Below are 13,659 nucleotides of genomic sequence, written 5' to 3'. Positions count from 1 at the left end.
ATAAAATTTGAGGATCTTCCAACAGAGTCCTATGTCTGTGACTGAAAGAGGCAATGTCTTTGTGAAAAGATAAGTAACCGATAAGTTAACTGTGGTAAACCATGAAAAACAAGCATGATACCTCTTTTCACACAGTTGATATACTTTTCTTTGTTTATTTTCATAGGCTTCATATTTTAGAATGGTTTTAGGTTCACAACAAAATTGAGAGGAAGGCACAGAGATTTCCCACATATCCCCTGCTCCTACGCATACACAGTATCTCTATTATCAACATCTCCCACCAGAGTAGTACATCTGTGACAACCGATGAACTTACATTGACACATCATCATTACCCAAAGTCCATAGTTTACATTATGGTTCACTCTTGATATTGCACATTCTATGGGTTTGGACTAATGTATAATAATGTGTATCTACCATTACAGTGTCATACAGAATATTTTCACTATTCTATCAATCCTCTGTGCTCCACCTGTTCATCACTGCCTGCTAACCCCTGCCAAACACTAATTTTGTTAGTGCTTCTATAGTTTTGCTTTTTTCAGAATGTCATATTTGAAATCATAAAATATGTAGCCTTTTCAGAAGAACTTCTTTCACTTAGTAATAGACATTTAAGATTTTTTCACATCTTTTTATAGCTTGATAGCTCATTTCCTTTTAGCACTGAGTAATGTTCCATTGTCTGGATGTACCACATTTTATCTATTAACCTACTGAAGGACATTTCACATACTTCCAAGTTTTAGCAATTGAGAATAAAACTGCTATGAACATTCATGTGCAAGGTTTTTGTGTGGATATAAACTTTCAGTTCCTTTAGGCAAATACCAAGGAGCACAAGTGCTGGATTATACAATAAGAGCATGTTTAGTTTTGTAAAAAACTGCCAAACTGTCTTCCAAAGTGGCTGTACCACTTTATATTCCCACCATTATTGAAAGAGAGTTCTTGTTGCTCCTCATCATCTCCAGTACTTGTAGTTGTCAGTATTCTGCATGTTGGCCATTCTAATACATGGATAGTGGTATCTCACTGTTGTTTTAATTTGCATTTCCTTAATGACATATGATATGGAGCATCTTTTCAGATCCTGTTTGCCATCTGTATATCTACTTTGATGCAATTGTCTCTGGACTACTTTTTAATTGGATTGTTTCTTTTCATAATGTTGAGTAAGAATCTTTGTATATTTGGATAACAATTCTTTTTTTTTTTTTTTTTGGTTGAGCCACTGTCTCACTCTGTTGCCCAGGCTGGAATGCAGTGGCACAATCTCAGCTCAGTGAAACCTCCACATCCCGCGTTCAAGAGATTCTCCTGCCTCAGCCTCCTGAGTAGCTGGGACTACAGGCATGCACAGTGATGCCCAGCTAATTTTTGTATTTTCAGTAGAGATGGTGTTTCACTATGTTGGCCAGGCTGGTCTCGAACTCCTGACCTCAGGGATCCACCCACCTAGGTCTCCCAGAGTGCTGGGATTACAGGTGTGAGCCACTGCTGGATAACAGCTCTTTATCAGCTATGTGTTTTGCACATATTTTGACCCAGTTGTGGCTTGTCTTTTCTTTCTCTTGATGGTGTATTTTCTACAGCAGCAGTTAATTTTAATGAAGTCCAACTTATCAATTGTTTCCTTCATAGAGCATACCTTTGGTGTTATATCTGAAAAGTCATTGCCAAATCCAAGGTCATGTAGATTTCTTCCTATACTTTCTAGAAGTTTTATAGCTTTGCATTGTACATTTTGATCTTTGGTATGCTTTTAGTTAACTTTTATAAAAATTGTAAAGTCTGTCTAAATTCTTTTTTGTTGTTGTTGTTATGTGGATGTCCAGTTGTTCTATCACCATTTGTTGAAAGGACTATCTTTTCTCCATTGTATTGTTTTTGCTCCTTTGTCAAAGATCAGTTAACTGTTTATATAGGTTTAGTTCTGGGCTCTCTTTTGTTCTATTAATTGATTTGGCTATTCTTTGCTGGTATCACACTATCTTGATTATTGTAGCTTTATAGCAAGTTGGGTAATGTCAGTACTCCAACTTTATTTTCTCCTTCAAATTGTGTCTGATAGTCTGAGTCTTTTGCATCTCCATATAAACTTTAGAATCATCTTATCAATACCCATAAAACAACTTTCTGGGGGCCGGGAGCAGTGGCTCACGCCTGTAATCCCAGCACTTTGGGAGGCCAAGGTGATTGGATCACGAGGTCAGAAGATTGAGACCATCCTGGCTAACACGGTGAGACCCCATCTCTACTGAAAATACAAAACATTAGCAAGGCATGGTGGCATGTGCCTGTAGTCCCAGCTACTCAGGAGGCTGAGGCAGGAGAATTGCTTGAACCCGGGAGGCGGAGGTTGCAGTGAGCCGAGATTGTGCCACTGCATTCCAGCCTGGGCAACAGAGTGAGACTCCATCTCAAAAAAACAAAAAACAAAACAAACAAGAAATAAACAAAAAAAAAAACTTACTTGGATTTTTATTGGAATTTCCTTAAACCTGTGGATCAATTTGGGTATAATGAACATCGTAATATTAAGTCTTCCTATCTTCAAAAATGGAATATCTCTCCAGTTTTTTGGTTATTGTATTGCTTTCATCAGAGTTCTGTAGTTTTTCTCAGGTAGGTCTTGAGGTCTTGTACACATTTTGTTAGATTTGTACAGAAGTATTTCATTTTCTGAGGTGCTAAAGAAGTGGTGTTTTTTTTTATTTCAAATTCCACTTTATCATTGATGGTATATAAGAAAATGATTGACTTTTGATTATTAACCTTGTATCCTCTACCTTACTATAAATATTTATTAGTTCCAGGAGATTTTTGTTTGATTCTGTTAGATTTTATACACAGATAATTATGTTATCTGTGAACAAAGAAAATTTTATTTCTTCTTTCCCATTCAATATACCTCTTATTTCCTTTTTCTGTATTATTGTATTAGGTAGGGTTTCCAGTATGATGTTGTAAAGCCCTGGTGAGCAGGGGCATCTTTGCCTTGTTTCTGTTCTTAGTAAGCTTCTAGTTTCTCGTTGGTAAGTATGATGTTAGCTGTGAGTTCTTTATAGACACTCTTTATTAAGTGAAGGGAGTTGTCCTTTATTCCTATTTTACTGAAAGTTTTTCTCATGAATGGGTGATGGATTTTGTCAGAAGCTTTTTCTGCATCTATTAATATAACAATGTGTTTTTTCTTCTTTAGCCTGTTGATGTGATATATTACATTAATTGATTTTAGAATGTTGAACCAGTCTTACACACATATCTGAGATCAATCTCTTTTAGCCATAGCATATAATTTTTTTATACATTGTTGGATTTGATTTGCTAATATTTTGCTGAGGATTTTTGTATGTATGTTCCTGGAAAATATTGGTCTGTAGTTTTCTTTTCTTTTAGTGACCTTGTCTAGTTTTGATATTAGGGTAATGCTGGCCTCTTTGAATGAGTATTCCTTCTGTTTCTCTCTTCCAGAAAAGATTGCAGAGAATCAGTATAATATTTTTCTTAAACGTTTGATAAAAACCACCAGTGAACCCATCTGGACTAGATGCTTTTTGTTTTGATAGGTTACTAATTATTGATTCAATTTCTTTAATAGATATAGGCCATTTAGTTTATATATTCCTTCTTGAGTGTTTTTGGTGGATTGTGTTTTACAAGGAATTGCTTCATATTATCTAGGCTACCAAACTTGTGAATACAGAATTTTTCATAGTATTCATTTATTATCCTTTTAATATCCATGGGATATGTATGTCCACTTGTTCATGCCCAATATTTAAACTTGTGTTCTGTCTCTTGACTTTCTTAGGCTGTCTAGAGTCTTATGAATCTATTGATCTTTTCAAGAACCAGCTTTTGGTTTCATTGATTTTCTCTATTGATCTTCTGTTTTCAATTTCATTGATTTTTGTTCTAATTTTTATTATTTTTCTTCTGCTTAAATTTAATTTTCTCTTCTTTTATCTAGTTCCTTAATGGAAAACTTAAATTATTGATTTTAGATCTTTCTTCTTTTCTAATATATGCCTTCAATGCTATAAATTTCCATCTAAGCACTTCTTTTACTGAATTGCATAAATTTTAAGTTGTGTTTCACTTTTTAGTTAAACATATTTTTAAATTTATCTTTACATTTCTTCAATGATCTGTATGTTATTTAGAAGTGTTGTTTAATCTCCGGGTATTTGGGGGATTTTCCAGATATTTTTCTGCTATTGATTTCTAGTTTAATTCTGGTGTAGTCTGAGAGCAGACATTGTATGATTTCTATTTTTGAAAAACTTGTTAAGATGTGTTTTCTGGCCCAGAATATGATCAGTCTTACTGAATGTTCCACGTGAGCTTGAGAAGAATGTGTATTCTGCTGCTGTTGGATGAAGTAATTTGTATATGTTCATGGTATACAGTTGATTAATGCCCTGATTGCATTCAACTGTGTCTTAACTAATTTTCTACCTGTGAGATCTGTCCATTTCTGACAGAGATTTGTCAAAGTCTTCAACTACAATAGTAGATTCATCTATTTCTCCTTGCAGTTGTTTCAGGCTTTACCTCACATTTTTGATGCTCATTGTTAGGCACACACTCATGAGGATTGTTGTGTCTTCTTGGGGAATTCACCATTTATCATCATGTAATGTTCCTCTTTATCTCTGAAAACTTTCTTTGCTCTGAAGTCCTGCTCTGACTGAAATTTATGTAGCCACTCCCACTTGTTAAAATTTAAGATCACTGTTAGCATGGCATATATTTTTCCATCTATTTACTTTTAATCTATATGTGTGTTTATATTTAAAGTGAGTTACTTGTAGGCAGCATATGATTTTGTCCTCTTTTTGACTCACTTTGACAATCTCTGTCTTTTAATTGGTGTATTTAGACTATTAACATTTAATTTTTTTTTTGTTTTTTTTTTTTTTTGAGACTGAGTCTCGCTCTGTCGCCCAGGCTGGAGTGCAGTGGCGGGATCTCAGCTCACTGCAAGCTCCACCTCCCAGGTTCATACCATTCTCCTGCCTCAGCCTCCCGAGTACCTGGGACTACAGGTGCCCGCCACCATACCCAGCTAATTTTTTTGTATTTTTAGTAGAGATCGGGTTTCACCGTGTTAGCCAGGATGGTCTCGATCTCCTGACCTCATGATCCGCCCGCCTCGGCCTCCCAAAGTGCTGGGATTCCAGGCGTGAGCCACCGTGCCCGGCCACTATTAACATTTAATTTTAAATGTAGTTGTATTAACATCTACCATATTTGTTACTGTTTTCTGTATGCTGCACTCATTCCTTTTTCCTATTTTTTTCACTACTTTTTCTGCCTTTTATGGTTTTCCTGAGGATTTTTCTCCTCTTTCTTAGCATTTCAGATGCACTTTTTAACTCTTTTTAGTGGTTAACTTAGAATTTGCAAAATACACTTACAACTAATCCAACTCCACTTTCAAATAACACCGTAACACTTAACTACCTTTTTATAACAAAGTAATCATAATTCCTCCCTCCTGTTTCTTGTTTTATTCCTGTCATTTCTTTCACTTAAATGTAAGCCTAGGTATGTAAACATACATAATCAAACATATTGCTGCTATTATTTTGAACAAATTGTTATCTGCTGAATCAATGAAGAACAAGAAAAATATGCTTTAATTATACTTTCAATTATTCTTTCTCCAATGCTCTTCTTTATGTAGACCCATGTTTCTGGCCTATATAATTTTCCTTCTCTCTAAAGGACTTCTTTTAACATTTTTTTGCAAGGAACATCTAGCGGCAACAGATTCCCTCAACTTTTGTTTTTCTGAGAGTCTTGGTTTCTACTTCACATTTGAAGGATAATTTTCAGGTTGTAGACTTCTAGGTTTTTATTTTTTTCTTTCAACATTTAAAATTTTCATTTTATTCTTTTCTTGCTTGCATGGTTTCAAAGGAGAAGTCAGATATAATTTTTATCTTTGTTCCTCTATAGGTAAAGTGTTTTTTCCTCTGACTTTTTTCAGTATTTTTTCTTTATCTTTGATTTTCTGCAATTTAAATATAATGCACCTAGATATAGGTTTTTGTCTGTTTGTGTGTGTGTGTGTGTGTGTGTGTGTGTGTGTGTGTTCTCTGAACTTCCCAGATCTATCATTTGGCGTCTGACATTAATTTCAGGAACTTTTTAGTCATTATTTCTTTATATATTTTTTCTGTTACTCTCTCTTCTGGTATTCCCAGTTATGTATATGTTACGTTTTTTAGTAGCTTTCTTATAGTTCTTTGATATGCTTTTTTTCTCCAGTCTTTTTTTTTTCTTTGCTTCTCAGTTTTGGGGGATTTAATTTAGTTATCTTCAAGTTCAGAGGTTCTTTCCTCATGCATGTGTATGTAGTCTACTAATAAGCCCATCAAAGCATTCTTCTTTTCTGTTACAGTGTTTTTCATCTCTATAGAATTTCTTTTTTATTCTTTGAGGATTTCTATCACTCTGCTTACATTGCCCATCTGTTTTTGTATGCTGTCTACTTTATCCATTTAGAGTCTTTATCATATTAATCATAGTTGTTTTAAATTTCCTGTCTGGTAATCCCAACATCCCTGCCATATCTGATTCTGGTTTTGATGCTTCCTCTGCCTCCTCAAATTATGTGGGGTTTTTCTTTCAGCCTTTTAATGTGCTTTGTAACTTTTTGTTTTTCCATAGCCAGACATGATGTACGGGGTAAAAGGGACTGCAGTAATTAGGCTGTTAGTAAAGTGGTAGTAAAATGTGAGGGTAAGGAAAGCATTCTATGTGTGATTAATTCTCAGGCTTTTCGTGAGCCTGCGTCTTTGGACTGCGACTTTAACAAGTTCTTTTTAGATGTTCCCTGCCGTGATGAGACAGAATGGCTATAGTGGTCTGGAGTTGGGTATTTCCCTTCTTTAGTGTGGAAGTTTAAAGGAGCTAAAGTTGGGTACTTCCCTTTCCCCAGATCAGTTAGGCTCTGATAAAACTCCAGCAGTTGTTTCTCTTCAAATAATTTCTATTAAGAAAAGACCTCTTAAGAAGAACAGAATGCTCTGGTATATTTCAAAATCGTCTCTTCCCCCAGTTCTGTTAAAAACACAAGATTTTTCTCTAATATTCACCATGAGAACCTGGTAGAGCTCCTGGAGGAAAAACTCATGAAAGTGTGGGGACCACTCTGTGACTCGATCACACTGAGCCTCCAGCAATTCACCAATTACAGTTTAGGTTTCCTACCCCAGCACTTGTTCCTGTGAAGATTTCTGCTCATGGGTTTCTACACTAGTATGTGATACTCTGTACCTGCTCATCTATTTCTCCAATTTTGGGGGTCATAGTTTGCCCTATGACTTACAGTTCTAAGAAGAGTTGCTGATTTTTCAGTTTGTTCAACTTCTTACTTCTCAGGATGCAGTAGAAACATCCATGCTCCTTATATGCTTTTAAAATGTCATTTCTATCCATTAATAACTTACCAATCATTTATATATACATTAGCACTAGACCTAAGTGCTGAGTATGGAGACACTGTAAGGTTTGTGTTTGTACTCCAGCTTTAGCATTTACCTAATGCATAACCTTAAGGAAGTCACTTACTGAGTCTCTAAGGCTCAGTTTTAGGATCTGTAAAATGGGCTATAAATGCTTTTTCACCAAATTTAGTGTGAGATAAATGTGAGATAAACAAGTTTAAATGAGATAATGTTTACAAACTTGTTTTATATGCCTGACACATTGTAACCATTCACTCTCTTTTTTTTAATGGTAGTTTTTAACATTTAAAAAGTCTCATTTTTCACATATCTACTCCACTCCCAGAAAATAGTTGCAGGGAAAAACCTATAGAAATTTTTGGGAACATATGTGCCATCTTCTGCATTCAGCTTTAATCCTCCTAAAGTCTTTTTTATGAGAATAATACTTGATTTCCTCCACGTTTACAGTGTTTGTGAAAGTTTCTTGATGGTATCTGCTGGCTTCCACTTGAGTTTTGGCACCATTATTGAGTAGAATTCTCACTCTACCTGCATATTAATGCTGAGGATGTCTCAACATAAAGCCTGTGTCACCAAAACTTTGGTTTAAAAAAACATTTTGGGGATAGTCAGCATATAAGCAGTAGCAAAAACACATTTTTGGATAGGAGGGTATGGCTGTCATTGTGCATTTGCCCTTCCCTGGCTCTGTTCTTTATCACAGGATGTGATTCCTAAAAAATGCACTTCTCAGGCTTCCTTGTCAAGTGACTTTAGGCTGGATTTGTCCAGGAGAGACACTGGTGGGAGTGAGGAGGGTTGGAGGTGTGGAGAAATAAAGCCACTTTCACCTGTTTTCCTTGGGAAGCATCTCTAGCTGTGGTTGCGTCTCCTCACAGTCCTGGTGTGGGCCAGGCAGGGTGACTGGTGTGACTCCCGGCTTTGGTTACATCACAGCCTCCTTGGAGCCCTCTAGCTCTATTATGGCTGCTCTTCCCTTCTTTGCTGATCTCTGGGTTGCTTCACTGACCCATGTTTGCAAACTTTCAACACTGTTACAATGAGTTCCACATGTTGGCTCCTTTCTAATGAACTGCATGATGGAATTCTGATTCCTTGGATAAATTCCAAAATTCTAGAGAATAGTTTTTTTTTTGTTTCTGTTAAATCAGTGATTTCCCATGAAGGTGCCATGAATAAATTATGAAAGAACAAGATTTTTAGGGTCATCCAACATAAATAGCTTCTTTATAATACATGATTCCTTCATATTGTTTTTCACCAGGAACCAACCATCCTTCCCACATATGCCAAACATGTAGCAAAGTGCCCAGAGCAGAAGGCCTTCCAGTCTTCCCAGGAATTTGATTTGGCTGCCTTACCATGGCTAAACTTTGTCCCTTCATAATACTTTTGGACTTCTGTTTTATAGATGATTGTAATAATACTTTTTATTTGGAGGTTTTCTGAGTCTTAGTATTTTTTTTTTGATTTAAGTAAGTCTTCTATTAAAGCCATTTTTTTTTCCTGAGAAATATATTACCAAGTAGTGCAAATAATGTCAAAGATTTAAACACAACCTTAATTATGTACATTCTACGAAGCTTTAATGTAGATCTAACAGACTGGCTTTATCTTACATTTTAAATGGATAACCATCTCCCACACCACCAACATCCACCCCTTAAAAAACTATTTTTAGTGATATGTGAGTAAAAGTTGACTTAGTTCTCAAAGCATTTAACTTTACTAAATGTAATTTTGTAACTTGAGGCTTTCCCTGTTAAATTTATTGGAACTCATATTAAGGCTGCTGAAGAATGTGCCTAGTTATCAATCACTGGCTAGTTTCTCTGAAGACAAGTTTCCTGAGCTTCACACCCATAAACCTTGTTATTTTAGTGTGCTGCCTCCAACTGCCTGAGATAGGGTTCCAGTATTTTACCTATAAAAACTTAAGCTTTCAGTTTTTGAGCATTGTATTAAAAACTGCACATTTTAAATCCTTTCTGACATGCTTACATAAAAGCATAATCTTTCTTATCAAAAGTCATAAAAACATATGAAGAATCAAATCCTCCCATTTAAGATAAAGGAAAGGTTTATTTTGTATCACTTAATTGCTAGTGGCTACCATGAGACCCTTAAGTATTACTCAACTGAGAGAATTTCTTACTTATACAGTTAAAACCTTGGGATTTCCTTCCCATTAGCCCAATGCTATACCCCCTCTCTGCTTAAAATCCTAGGACTCTCTCAGTTCCTCTTTTCCCTTCCTTCATACCTTACTTTTCACCTTGTCCTGTTGCTCTAAGCTAGGCCATTGATGCCTCCCGCCTCTACAATGGACACCTAATACTCTTTCTTATGGGACCAGTCTAAGCAATGGATACATTTCTGGTCACCTTCCATCTCTTTTCTCTGTATATTTTAATTTTTCAAATTAAATCCTTCAGAATATCTTTTTATGTGTACGTGTGAAAAAAAAGATGAGTAGATTTTCATTTGAAATGTCAATGAATCATATTTGGTCTAACTAGAGACTTAAATTGCCAATTCTATGGCACATAGCAACACTTAATAAATGTTAGCCATTATTTTTACTATTATTATTTCCACATGTCTGTTGCCTTTCTCTACAGTTCCTAAGTGAAGAAAGAAATTTACAAAGGCTGCAAGGGAAAACAGAAGATGGCTTTGGCCTTTGGGTTAAGAGTATAGTGGGGTCTTCCACGATTCTGGAATAGAAGACATAGGGGTAGATTTAGGGAGAAAGCAAGGAAATGAAGACAATATTATGGCTCACTGCTAGTGAAAATGCTTTTGGTGAGAACTTTTGAAACTTGAAACTTCGTAATTTTCTCTTTGTTTTACTTAACTTCGTCTTAGCATTTTGTTTAGTTCCTTCTTGTTACTAGGAGTAAAATCAAAACAGGAGTGGATTTTCTTCAGAAACTAGATGGCAGGAGAATATCTATAAAACCGAGTTCTGACACTTGTTAGCTGTGTGACCTTAGAGAGTTACATACTCTCTGAGGCTCAATTTCTTCTTTGTTAAAATGAAGATAATACAATTCATTTCTTGGAGAACTTCAGAAGATTAAATGAGATAACATTTACTGCTCCTAGCGTAATGTTAAATGCCTTTCTATTCCCCACCCTGATGTCTCCTCTGAAAAAAGAAAATCGTATTAATAATGTTTTCCTCTGTGGTAACTTTGGAGGAGAAATCCCAAACTGGTGTCAAATAACATAATTATGGCCTTATGAGACTAATAAAAAGCTAAATGTTTAAATATTTACTTATGTTTATTTACATTTTTGCAAACTAAAGTGATAATCAGATTGGCCATTTGGTATTGCCTAGACAAAATAAGCAGTTAGTAGCACAGTGTTCCTGGACCACTTGTCATGTTCAACAGAGTCTAGGTAAGTTTCCTGAGAAGGAGCCGAGACTCAGTTATGGAGTGAAACTAAGTCAACAGCTCTGTCAGTAGCACCAGCAGTGACTGCTTCAGGGTTAAGCCAACTACAGGACATTAGGGACATTGTGACCTGGCATTGTGAGGATGTGAGGAGTAGCATCAGACCATGTGGCTTCTACAGCTGGTTTACCAAGGTATATGTGATAGACCTGAGTAATCTCTTTTGATTATCTAGTGTCATTAAAGGAGCATAATTTTATAATTTAACTAATCTTGTGTTTCTACTTAAATTTTTTTGAATATTATATGCATTGCCTCCCTTGCCCCTTTTTGAAAGTAACTAATGTCATTGCTGTTTGGGCATTAAAATATTTGATCTATTTAGCAAAAAGTGAACATGTACACACTATTGATAGGAATGTAAATTAGTTCATTGTGGAAAGCAATATGGTGATTCCTCAAAGAGCTAAAAGCAGAATTACCATTCAACCCAGCAATCCCATAACTGGTATACCCAGATGAGTATAAATCATTCTGCAATGATACTATGCAGCCATAAGAAAGAACAAGATCATGTCTTTTGAGGGAACATGGATGGAGCTGGAGGCTATTATCCTTAGCAAACTAATGCAAGAACAGAAAACCAAATGCCACATGTTCTCATTTATGAGTGGGAGCTAAATGATAAGACATTATGAACACAAAGTAGGAAACTGGGTTCTACTTAAGTGGGGAGGGTAGTAGGAGGAGAGAAGCAGAAAACATAACTATTAGGTGCTGGGCTTAATACCTGAGCAATGAAATAATCTGTACAACAAACCCCCGTGACATGTGTTGACCTATGTAACAAATCTTTACATGTATGTAAAATAAAAGTTAAAAAGAAGCAAAATGAATTCAACTCATAGTACATACCAGGCAGTGTAGCCTGTGATGGGAATGCAAAGAAAGTCACTGTCCTCCAGTTGCTTAGACATAACATGGAGATGACGTGAAAAAGAATCCCCTGGAATCAAGCTACAAAGATTCATGTTCTTCCTCTGCCACTTACTACCTATGTGATCTTGGGAAAATTGCTTGGCCTCTCCTGTCTCATTTGTACAGTGGGGAAAATAGAGAGCGTCCAACACTTTCGGTTGTTTCATGAATCAAATGGAATGCCTAGAACACTCACTGGCACATGCCAGGTGCGCAATGAATATTACATATTTTAACATTAGAACAGTGGTTCTTAAATGATGGAACATGTATTTGAGTTATATATAGACTCTGTTGGTCATGTAACTATTGTGATTTTGTTCTGCAATGGTTAAAAATAAATAATACTATGTAATACAAGTTTTTCATTAATAAATGCAGTTTTCTTTTTAAATACATTTATTTAAGTAAAAAAATAGTGAATTTATTTAAAGAGAAAAAGTCTTGCAAATTCTAGTATAGATAAGTAGTAAAGACTCTTAGTGTGAACCCATGTCCAGTTCACATCTCTTTCCTGCTACCTGGAAGGATTTTACTACCCTGCCTCTTACAGTAGCTTAGGGGCCTGTAACTAGCTCTGTTCTACGGGTGGTCAGCAAAAGCAACATGTGGCATGTCCCAGGTGACCCACTGAATTTCCAGGTTGACCTCCTCCAGCATTCTCTTCCCCTTATCTTGTGTTCTTCCCTGGAGGGTTGTCAGGATCCATAGACAACTTTGTCTGAGCAAAAATAAAGTACAGTTTTGTTAAACCACTGAGATTGCACATTTTTGTTACTACAGTGTAAGATGGCTTATGCTGACTAACACGTGGTGGTAGAAGAATATTACAAAAATTGTGAAAGTGAATGAGTAAAGTTTGTGAAACATTGTAATAGAAATATAAAAATGCTCTATGAAAAAAAATAATAGATTAGTTTGGCCTTGAGAGAGTCCAAAAGGTTTTATAGAGAAAATGGTATTTGAATAGTCTCAGTAGGATGAATAGGAGTTTGGCAGAAAAAGTAGGAAAGAGCAATCCAGGCTAAGGAAGGAGCACACATGGGTACATAGAATAATAGAAGTGATGATGCTGGGAACAAAGGGAGGAGTCAGGGTTGTCTAAGCTCAGAGACAGCTATGGTACAGGATGGTTGGGGAGAACAGCCAACGCCAAGATTCTACCTGGCAGAGAGGAACAGGGAATACTAATGTCACAACCTTTCTAACCTACTGCCCTTACCTTATTAACTTATATGTTGTTAACTTGTTACCCTTGGAAAATTTGATTTCCCTAATTACAAAGTTCTTGTTGTTCTTAAAATGATCGTAATTATTTGACCAACTATCAAGTGCCCTTCATAACAAATTAAACTGTTCATATAATGTATTTCCCTGGAAGACTGTTTTACAAAGATAAATGGAAAACTCAATTTTAAGAATGTTTTGGATGAAGATTGAGCTCATCATTATTGAACGTCTTAAGTTTCTCATGATTTATTCACTTATTTATATGTTTATTTATTTGACTTTACTTTCTGTAAAGTATATCATTTTTGTTTTATGTCACTATCTGTAAGGTAAAGTTTAAGAGACGGTTTCTCTATTCCTATGTGTGTTTTTTAAAAAGGAAGTCAAAGATTAACTCACCACTCTCCTTATCATTACTGTGGTTTAAAAAGAAAAATCAAATCCATCGAGTGCTGAATATAACCTAGTCAAAGCTTCAGCATTCTTTACACCTTATGAGTCAACTTCTGTTTTTGTGGAAAATCGACATACCCAATTAATAGCTAATAAGAGCA

Source organism: Pan paniscus, chromosome 7 (assembly GCF_029289425.2).
Source record: "Pan paniscus chromosome 7, NHGRI_mPanPan1-v2.0_pri, whole genome shotgun sequence".
Lineage (NCBI taxonomy): Eukaryota > Metazoa > Chordata > Mammalia > Primates > Hominidae > Pan > Pan paniscus.
The sequence above is the reverse complement of the archived record's forward strand: the minus strand, read 5'-3'. Positions refer to the sequence as shown.